We start from the raw sequence: 8,530 nt of genomic DNA on the forward strand, positions 1-8,530 counted from the left end.
TCAAACAGTTAGTGTGTGTGTGAGCACGAGCGTGTGGGGACTCCTCACTTTATAGGAGAGCGCGAGACAGCCGCGCCCACCTAGACCGACCACCTCTAACATCCTCACACGCGCGCGCACACGCGCACACAGCTTCTCTGTCTCTGAGTGGCATTAAGCTGCAGGTCTGGCATGCTGGGCAGAGGTTGGGCACAAACGTCAGTGAATGCGGGAAAGGTTCGAACCCTGAAGGAATGGAGGACGGATGCACAGAAAATCTGGAAATGATTAGATGATCGTCTCTGTGTTGTTCCATTTGTAACAGGTAATAAAGCTAAACAAAGTATATACAGTATATTCACTTCCAGCAACAGCTCCATTGTGGTCGGGGTCGCGGTGGGTCTGGTGCCACCTGGAAATTCTGAGAGCAAGGTTGGAATAATCTCACTGCATTTAAAAAAAAAAATCTTTTTAGGAATCACTCAAGTGGATGGTGTAGGGCAGCGGTAGCTCAGCAGTTAAGGTACTGGACTAGTAACCAAAAGGTTGCCAGTTCAAGCCCCACAAGTTTCTATTGTTGGGCCCCTGAGCAAGGCCCCTAACCCTCAATTGCTTGAATTGTATTCAGTCATAATTGTAGGTCGCTTTGGATAAAAGCGTCTGCTAAATTCCACACATGTAAAAATGGATTGAACCCAGGTCCCTGTGGTCTAGTGTTTTTGTGTGGCACCCACACTACCATGCTACCACAATGCCTTCCAAGGTGTCTTTTAAAAACTCTTTGGCATAAAAGGAAAAATGTCACGCACCAATTCATTATAGGTTACCACACCATTACCACATTTATCCATTTTAGAGCAGCCAATCCACCTTTTGCATGTTTGGTAGGTGGTAGAAAACCTGAGTACCCAGAGTTGGTACGTGGGTCCCATGAATCTGGGGCTTTGAGTCAAACTCAATACCTGCTTCCACACTTCTTTGACTGGATCTGCATTTGTGGTGTCCCAGGGATGGACCAGGATGAAGGTACTGCGTGTGCCTGATCCTAGGGGTAAGAAAATGGGTAAACGTGCCCTGCCAGGGTGTATTTCTGCCTGGTGCCCTGACATAAATGCAGCCAGTCTGCATCAACAACTGTTCTACTAGAGTGCCTTTTCAAAAACCCTGATCCAGGTCAGGATTGCCATGGATTACTCTGGGTGCCAGGCAGAACCATACCCTGGACAGAGAGCCAGTCCATCACCAGGCAGCTCACACACACATTTACCTACTCACTCACTGAAGGGAGTGTAAAGCTGCCAATACAAAATAAATCTTTTTTTATTTGGAAAATGAGATGAAACTGGAGAATCCAAATGAAACCCAGGCAAACATGGTAAGAACATGCCAACTGCTTACGGATGTTGACCCGAGGCGAGAATCGGCATACAACATCGCCCGCTGCGTCAATGTACCGAACAGTGAAATGAATTTCTAGTGTAGGTGGTGTTTTGGGAATATTTGATTTCTCTTTAATGGCTTTTTAAGCTGGAAAATGTCTCAGTGATTGAGCCTGACATAAAAATGTACTTTTATTGCTTTGTGTTTAGACGGCCAGGTTAAGCAGGTCCTTAACACATTCTGACAGTTCTCTGGGTGAAATGCAAATACGAGTGGTTTTACCCGTGTTGAATTAATTAATAGGATGCCATGCGCTTTACGCCAGTGTAGTGATTTAGGAGAGGAAGCCGAGGGCAAAGTGCTTTTCCTGGCTTGACTTTATTTTATGACAGGATTCAAAGAATATTTCAAACACAAGTCTCAAAATACGGGCTTAATCAGCCACATCAGATTTTTACATTTAACTGCATTGGAAATGTAATAAAAATATTCCATATGCTGATAAATATTATTAATTTCTTTCAAGGGCCATACACAAGTGGACAAGTGGACAGTGGTAGCCTAGTGGGTAGAGCTTTGGGCTATCAACCGGAAGATTGGCGGTTTAAATCCAGGCTCTGCTATGCAGCCACTGTTGGGTCCTTGAGCAAGGCCCTTAACCCTGTCTGCTCCAGGGGTGCCGTACGATGGCTGACCCTGCGCTCTGACCCCAGCTTCCAAACAAGCTGGGATATGCGAAGAAAGAATTTCATTGTACTGTACATGTGTATATATATATATATATATATATATGACAAATAAAGTATATATCTACAGGTCCTTCTCAAAAAATTAGCATATTGTGATAAAGTTCATTATTTTCCATAATGTAATGATAAAAATTAAACTTTCATATATTTTAGATTCATTGCACACCAACTGAAATATTTCAGGTCTTTTATTGTTTTAATACTGATGATTTTGGCATACAGCTCATGAAAACCCAAAATTCCTATCTCAAAAAATTAGCATATCATGAAAAGGTTCTCTAAACGAGCTATTAACCTAATCATCTGAATCAACGAATTAACTCTAAACACCTGCAAAAGATTCCTGAGGCTTTTAAAAACTCCCAGCCTGGTTCATTACTCAAAACTGCAATCATGGGTAAGACTGCCGACCTGACTGCTGTCCAGAAGGCCATCATTGACACCCTCAAGCAAGAGGGTAAGACACAGAAAGAAATTTCTGAACGAATAGGCTGTTCCCAGAGTGCTGTATCAAGGCACCTCAGTGGGAAGTCTGTGGGAAGGAAAAAGTGTGGCAGAAAACGCTGCACAACGAGAAGAGGTGACCGGACCCTGAGGAAGATTGTGGAGAAGGGCCGATTCCAGACCTTGGGGGACCTGCGGAAGCAGTGGACTGAGTCTGGAGTAGAAACATCCAGAGCCACCGTGCACAGGCGTGTGCAGGAAATGGGCTACAGGTGCCGCATTCCCCAGGTCAAGCCACTTTTGAACCAGAGAAGCAGCACTGGACTGTTGCTCAGTGGTCCAAAGTACTGTTTTCGGATGAAAGCAAATTTTGCATGTCATTCGGAAATCAAGGTGCCAGAGTCTGGAGGAAGACTGGGGAGAAGGAAATGCCAAAATGCCTGAAGTCCAGTGTCAAGTACCCACAGTCAGTGATGGTCTGGGGTGCCATGTCAGCTGCTGGTGTTGGTCCACTGTGTTTTATCAAGGGCAGGGTCAATGCAGCTAGCTATCAGGAGATTTTGGAGTACTTCATGCTTCCATCTGCTGAAAAGCTTTATGGAGATGAAGATTTAATTTTTCAGCACGACCTGGCACCTGCTCACAGTGCCAAAACCACTGGTGAATGGTTTACTGACCATGGTATTACTGTGCTCAATTGGCCTGCCAACTCTCCTGACCTGAACCCCATAGAGAATCTGTGGGATATTGTGAAGAGAAAGTTGAGAGACACAAGACCCAACACTCTGGATGAGCTTAAGGCCGCTATCGAAGCATCCTGGGCCTCCATAACACCTCAGCAGTGCCACAGGCTGATTGCCTCCATGCCACGCCGCATTGAAGCAGTCAATTCTGCAAAAGGATTCCCGACCAAGTATTGAGTGCATAACTGAACATAATTATTTGAAGGTTGACTTTTTTTGTATTAAAAACACTTTTCTTTTATTGGTCGGATGAAATATGCTAATTTTTTGAGAGTTTTCATGAGCTGTATGCCAAAATCATCAGTATTAAAACAATAAAAGACCTGAAATATTTCAGTTGGTGTGCAATGAATCTAAAATATATGAAAGTTTAATTTTTATCATTACATTATGGAAAATAATGAACTTTATCACAATATGCAAATTTTTTGAGAAGGACCTGTATATCTTCTTATCACAACAGCCATTCAAAGCTGGATTGGACATGTTACACTAGCAGCCATATTGCCAACGATATTACCGGCTAGTAATTGACGATTCAAAACCATTTCCAAAGATGTTCAGGGGTTCTGTGCGGGCTGCTAGAGTTCCTTTGTGTATTTCTAGACCTCACTTTGTGCACACAGAAGGACCTTCATTAAACTTGGCAGAAAGTTCAGGGGTCAACCTGTTACTTAAGAGTAAATTTCAAATACCTGTCAGAAATGGGTGTCTGCAACATCAGAACTTCAAAACTTGAAGGGGTGTCCTTATACTGTACACTATGTGTCCAGAAGTATTTGGACACCTGACCATAAGCTTGTTGGACATCCTATTTCAAAATCAAATAGTATTAAAATAGAGTGACCTCTATGTGATCTTTTCAGCTATAACAACAGCCACTTTACTGAGAAGGCCTCTTACAAGACTTTGAATTTTGTCTGTGGAAAGTTGTGGCCATTTAGTCAAAAGAGCATTTATATGGCTAGGCACTGATGTTGGTCAAGAAAGGTTTAATTGATGTTCCAGTTCATTCCAAAGCTGTTCCATGGGGCTGAGGTCAGGGCTCTGTGCAGGCCACTGGAGTTTCTTTATACCGAGATTTTCTTCATGTCTTTATAGAGCTTGCTTTGTGCACAGTAACAGGAAAGGCCTTCCCTAAACTGCATAGCATTTCCTTTATATAATTTATTTAATACACCTGTTAGCAAATGTTTTTTCAAAATGCACAAAGAGCGGTCATTACTTTTGTCCTGTACTTTTGTCCATTGTGTATGTTGTTGTTATTGCATGATTATTTTAAGTTTAAATGGTTTAAATGGGCCATAATATGAAATAAATATGATGTCACAATAGGCTAGGAGTCTGCAGGAATCAGGATTAAAAACGGGTAAACAAACGTTTTCCAAAAATGGCCTGAAATGACCCGAAATGCATCCAAATGCTTTTTTTAAATGATTTTTTTGCATTGTATTGCATGGTGAGGTTAAAAAAAGACTCACGAGAACTTGACCTTTTCTATTTGTGTGATTCTTTATTGTTGCTGGTTTTGAATCACAGCTGCTTCTACAATCCTCCTCCGGTTGACTTGGTTGTAACCACTCTGTCTTGTTTATGCCATTTCCAGATGCCTCGTTCTTCCTCCACTCGCACCAGTGATGTAAGTGGGTGCAAAGCGAGTGCGTGTGGTTTGAGGACACTTGGTCCAAATGAGGGTTGCCTATTTTGGTCGCAAGGGATCTCAGGAGCATCTAGACTCCTGCCAGCTTTTATGATACAACCACAACACATGAGTGTGATACCGATGCAGTCCCTAAATATAGCACAGCCAGTGACGTCTTCCAGGCCTCTCCTCGTTCCCAGCAGCTCACGCCTCCGTCTGATTGACACTGCATTTATAGCTCGCTTTCCTAATTTTGGGCCTTCTTAAAACCTTGATTTTTAATTGTTTGTGTTCTTCATTGTTTAAATATTTAAAATTTCAAGAACATTTAGACTACAAAACATTTCAGTAGTTATTATTTCTTTTGTTTGGTTGATTCTGAGCAATGTAAGCCCAAAACCACCAAAAAGAAAAAAGAAAAGGAGAGAAAAAGCCCAAGCTCCTGCTATTTTTTCATCCATGTGATAAGCAATACACTTAACTGAGCTTTATTATGATGATTTTTAAGCCATTGCCAGTTTAAAGCTTGCTTAACTGTGGGCAGTGTCACATTTTTAAGAGGCTCCTAATTGATAACATGGTGACTTATGGATTACATCTGACCAGCCGAACGAATTTCCTCTCAGTCTGGGTCTGAGCGACTTCTGTTTCATGCATTTTTATTCAAAGTTACTTACTACTGTGATCGAATACAATGCAACTAAGTAAGAATTAAGGGCCTTGCTCAGGGGACCAACAGTGACAACTTGGCTGTGGTTGGACTATTAATATTGTATTGCATACCATCAGATGGAACAATTTGCCAGAAAGATACAGTACATGTCAATATTAAACTACAATGCTGCAAAAGCTTCTTTTTTGTTCGGGTGGCTCATCAGTAAATTCGGGTTCGATCCTCAGCGGTGCTAACAACTGGTCGAGAGTCTACACAGACAACTTCATTTCTGGTTAGTCCCTTTAGATGTTGTAGCATCTACATTACAGTAGGCCACACCCCGGAATGGCAGCGTTTTGAGTCTAATGATTGAACCACCCTGAGAGGGACCTGGAAGTCCCATTTCCGGAGCAGACCCCATCCGTAAATCCACATTATGCTCCTGCAGTGGCAATTGGTGATTTCCCAGAAAGCTAAAGACTGATGGTATTACACACCAGCGGGAGAATTGACCAGACTGACCACCTCAGTATTACGGCTTCAGAGAAAAGCAGATGTGCCAACAAAGGAGCTGGCAAGTGCGTGAGGGAGAAACCGTGATATATAAAAAACACTTCTACCTCGAGTGAATAAATGCTAATTAGGCGCAATCAAGGGAGGTTGACACATCAATCATCTGCGCCTCCGTGCCCACTCTGCCTGCCAAAATGGCAACACAGAAGGACATGACTCTTAACATGACTTATTAATGAATTTATTCAGGAGATGAGCGACATTACAAATTAAATAAGTTAGATGAAGGCAGTATGTCTTCTTTTTTGTTCAGTCTGTCTTATCTGTCCTTTGATTTGTTTATCTGCTCACAGACTTGTTCACATCTACTTCATACATGCTAAAATTGATTCTCTATGGCTCAGAGGGAACCAATGAACTATGTATATCTAGCGGTTTTAAAGTCTCGTGGCAATTTCTCTGGACTTTTATATTTATTACGTTGCAGTACTAGAATGAAGATCAAATATTCTCCAAATCCAGTTAGATTCCAAAGTAATCTGTGGTTTGAACAATTTCTTATGCATCATAATCATTTCCATTTACTCAACAGTAGCTATGCCAACTCTCTTTACTGCAGCTTTTTGTCATGATGAGCTCATAAAGAACAGAAACTATAACAAGTGATGGCACATTTGCTGGATTTCCTATGAATAAAGCTGAACAAAATATGCTGCCCTGCCCAACCTATAACCATTAGTACATTTCATTACATATGATTCATGTACATTTCTAAAGTAATAAGTATACAATAGTGAAAACCTGTCCAAGCAAATGAACTTTCATGTCTAACACAAACAAAATACCTTTTCTTTTTCAAATAAAAGTGGCCAAGGTCCGCGTTTTTCTCATTTTCACAGACTAAATGTTTATATTAAAACTTCATTTCAGCATTAACTTTACTGTCATGTTTACTATTAATGAGACTTTTTATTGGACACTAATTGTTTTGGACACTAATTGTTGCAGTTTTGCAAGAGGAATTTTTCTTCATTCTTGCTTGATACGGCTTAACAGTCCATGAATGCTGTTGCCTGATTTTCCACTTCATGATACACCATACATTTTCATTAGGAGACAAATCACATTCACTTTTTGCCTATGAAGCCATTATGTGTGTAGAATGAGACTTGGCATTGTTGTGCTGAAACAACCGTGGACTTCCTTGGACAGAACTTGATGCCCACTTTTCTGAAAACAAGCTAAGACATGGACAGCACATGTTTCATCTTTTGTACCATCTGGACCAAGATAAGCTGAGGCCCAGAGAACTCAGCAGTGTTTCTGCATAGAATCAACGTACAGCTTTCAATTTGCCTAATTTGTTAAAGCAGTGGTGGACTGTGTTAAGTGACAACGGTTTTCCAAAGTACTCACGAGGCCATATTAATCACTGTAACATGATAGCTTTCATGCAGTGTTGTTGGAGGGCTCGAAGGTCACATACATTCAACAGTGGTTGCTCGCCTTGCCCTACATGGACTGACATTTCTCATCACACAAACACCCCTGGGTCTAATACGTACATACAGAAACTTATATGAAGCGGTGCAAAAAGTTCTGATGTCATCCATTTGTGTTACCTTATTTCCTCACCCAGTGTGTTCGAAAATCTAGTGCGCTCTCTACATAGACAGCATTTTACGTCATCCTATGCACGCTCCCGAGAAGGAGGCTGTTCGAAATTCTAGATGCCTTAAGATGCTCACTAGTAAGGCATCTTAAAATTTCAACGCTGTTTTGACTTAAGAACGAGTGAGCATCCGATGCTGCCTTAGCGGTGGAGGCCATCCCAGCATTCAGCATTTCTCACAGAAAATTTTTTAAAAAGGCCGACGGTGTGGAGAAACGAACAACGAGAAATGAATTTTCAAACGTAAATAAAATATTATTGATGTTTAATTTGTATAAACGTGCACAAGTGTTTTTATTTGCAAATTCGGGCTTATCAGTGAATTTAACCGTTTTTGGTACACGAAGGGAGATGTTAGTTGACATGATAGCGCATTGTGCCACCCCATCCCATTGGTTTGAATGGCATGAGGCTAATTGTGATAGCTTAGTTAGCGAAAACTGATGGAATAACATGGCTTATAAGTCGATGACTTATTAGAATCAGTAAGACAGCAGTAAGACAGCAAGGCAGCTCACTAGGATTTCAAACACACCCATAGTGTTACAAAGCCTCGAAAGAAAGAAAGAAAGATTAGAGACAAATATAACGTACAAATATAAACATTAATCGTCTGTTTTTTAATAAATCATTCAGCATGTCTTTATATATGCTTGATGTTATGCTTATGAATGTGTTATAATGCACCAATAAAGGTATGCTCTATTTATTAAAAAGATGTCCAGCTGGCTGGTGGCACTGCTGCAATCTGAA

The sequence above is a fragment of the Trichomycterus rosablanca genome, chromosome 3 (assembly GCF_030014385.1).
Source record: "Trichomycterus rosablanca isolate fTriRos1 chromosome 3, fTriRos1.hap1, whole genome shotgun sequence".
Classification (NCBI taxonomy): domain Eukaryota; kingdom Metazoa; phylum Chordata; class Actinopteri; order Siluriformes; family Trichomycteridae; genus Trichomycterus; species Trichomycterus rosablanca.